Genomic DNA, 2,892 nt, shown 5'->3' with positions numbered 1-2,892 from the left:
GGAAGCGTTGGTAATGTTTCTACTCATGCTAATTAGTATTCGTGGAACATCTCCCGGGTTCTGGAACCTTCTCCCCCGTGACCTTACTAAGCGAGGCTGATGGAAGTGGGAGGACGTTGCCTCATTCCACATGCGTTTTGGCAATTAGGGAAAACGCAGCTGTGCTGCTGGCTTAAAAGCGTGGAGGGCCTGAGCCTCCATGTCTCCCCGCGATCTTCCTCAGGCTTTTCTCCAGCACCCTGGCTCCTCTGCTTGCTGCTTGGATGAACAAGTAAGACACAGCTTGGAGGCCGGAGGAAACAGAACCCCACAAGGCTGTGAGAAAAACATGGCTTTCTTGTGTATTATAAGAACACATTTACCAGAGCGATGTTTGGGGCAGAGGAGGAATGAGTGAGCTCAGAGTTACAGGACAGTGAAACTGGGCTAGTATGTTATAGTGGTGGCTCTGTGCCCTGTGCATTTTCCAAGCATGGACTCCGGGCTGTGATGCAGGGCTACAGGTCCATGGGCAGTAACACGGTGTAGGGTGGGATAGTTGAGAAGCGTTGGGCCTGTTGGGTTCGGGGGCTATATGGATAGTCTCAAAATCCTGCATAATTTTGTTGTTAACCTACAATTGCTCTTGAAAACGCCATGGAAATAGCAAATTTGTTGAGCACCTACTATGTGCCTATGTATGGAAGCATCCCGAAGACTCTCAGGACAGGAACCTGTTATAATTAACTACAGACTTGTATTGTAATTGTGATAAGGGCTTTGAAGGAAATGTCTGGAGATATAAGATAAGATATACTAAATGATCAGCTTTGGTTCCTCTAAAGAGGCATATCTGGGTCCAAGTGTTTAAGGACAGCAAGCAGATTTTGCTTTTCAGTGATTTTTGCTCATTTTTTTTTTTTTGGCCAAAAAGTAGGTATAATTTTACAAATCAAAATGACTAGCATGACGAAACAAAATATGAGGTCATTGGTCCAATAGGGACTTCAGTTTAGTGGAAGTTATAGATGGTAATGAGGATAGCCACAAGCTATCTCAGATTAGAGATAAAAAAAATCAAAACATTAATTAGGCTGGGTACTGGTGACTCACATCTGTAATCATATCAGGAAGCTGAGATCTACGAGATCAAAGCTCAAAGCCAATCCAAGTAGAAAAGTCCAAGAGAGTGCCCCTCCAAAAATAACAAAAAGTAGAGCTAGAGGCATGGCTCAAGTTGTATAGAACTAGCCTAGCAAGGTCAGGGCCTTAAGTACAAATTCTTTGAAAGTGTTCTAGTCCAGGCAGGAAGGTCTCTTATCTCCAGTTAACCACCAAAAAGCTGGAAGTGGAGCTGTGGCTCAATTTGTAGAGCTCTAGCCTTGAGCACAAAAGCTCAAGGGACAGTACCCAGGCCAAGAGGTCAAACCTCAGGATCAGCGCACGCGCACACGCACACACACACACACACACACACACACACAAGAATGAGGAAAGAAGTTATTGGGGGCCCTTTGGTATGCAACAGCTTATAGATGATGTGTCTCTGCCATGCATCAAACTGGGTAAACCACAATGGGTGTGTTCCCGGGAACAGTTTGCCAGGCATCACCCTGTCTATTACAGCTACTGAGCAAATGGGTTGGCATGAGTAGTTATATCCTTAAGGTGTACATCATTAAGAGGTCGGTATGTCTTTTCATTTACTGGTAACTTCTCCAACTCATCCAGAGTCTCCAGCCCATCTATCACTTTTCCAAATACTGTATATTTCATGTCCAAATGTGGTTGCTTGCCGTAGGTGATGAAAAACTGAGATCCATTGGTGTTTGGGCCATTATTTGCCATAGATACAACCCCTCTAACGTTGTGCTTAAGATAATCACTGTACTCATCCTCAAACTTCTTGCCCCAGATACTGTTACCTCCTCTGAGTACCTGTTGGGTCTCCTATTTGAACCATGAAACCCTTGATATGTCTATGAAATATACAGCCATTGTAGTAATTACTGGCACAAAGAGCCAGGAAGTTCTCACACGTCCTGGGTGTCCTCTCACAGAAGACTTCTATTTTAATATCACCTGCATCAGACATTTCTCTTCCTGATGCTTTCAGGAAGTACTATTTCAATTCTCAAAATCTTACATAGGAAAGCCTGGAAGTTTTTATTCCATTCCTACATTCCAGCAAAACCCTTGTCGACCAGAAATGTTCATTCCAAATATCCCAAGAACTACAATAGCATCAATGGAGAGCTCAGCTAGCACTGAATAAGTAAATGAAAGAACAACATTACTCCCTACATGGCCATGTCTGTGTGCGCAGCTGGTGTGAGAACAACTTGATTTTTTGCTCATTTTAAATGTGTGTAAAATTAAAGGAAATGATTGGCTCTTAAAACTGACAAGTCTAGGTGTTCTAGCTTCAGGTATGGCTTGATCCAGGTGTTTCACTAATTATACCAAATCTCTCCTCTCTGACTTCTCTGTATAAAATTTATCTCCAGGCAGACTCCACTTCACACACCAAGGGTAAGAGGGTTGGACATGAAACAGGAACTTCAGGAAATATTTGTTCAGCGAATGCATCCATCCTAGGGTGACATTGATTAGGCATCTACATCAAGCCACCCCAGACTTCATCTGCTTTGGGACAGCTCAAGCCCATGGGCCAATACATAATCTTTGTTTTGATGGTTTGAGTGCTTGGTGGTTTTGTTCAGCCAAGTCTACTCAACTATTGCCTCTCTAGACCTTCATGAAGTCCAGGTGTGGGCCACCTCCTAGATTCACAGACAAGTGCTTTTCCTTATTTTTTCTTTCCTTCTGACTGTGACTGTGAAGATTAACTTAGCCCTACTCAGGTTTTCTCTCCTCTGTGAAGGAAAAGAACAAGGTCACTAAACTGTGGTC

General features: G+C 43.4%; 1 pseudogene; it reads right to left on the bottom strand.

Annotated features, from left to right (window-relative positions):
- Positions 1-1,535: 1,535 nt before the first annotated feature.
- On the bottom strand, positions 1,536-2,074 carry LOC122124597 (annotated as a pseudogene).
- Between the last annotated feature and the right edge of the window lie 818 nt (positions 2,075-2,892).

The sequence above is a fragment of the Dipodomys spectabilis genome, unplaced genomic scaffold (genome assembly GCF_019054845.1).
Source record: "Dipodomys spectabilis isolate Male_0828 unplaced genomic scaffold, ASM1905484v1 ptg000240l, whole genome shotgun sequence".
Lineage (NCBI taxonomy): Eukaryota > Metazoa > Chordata > Mammalia > Rodentia > Heteromyidae > Dipodomys > Dipodomys spectabilis.
This window is presented reverse-complemented; position numbering and strand designations above follow the sequence as displayed.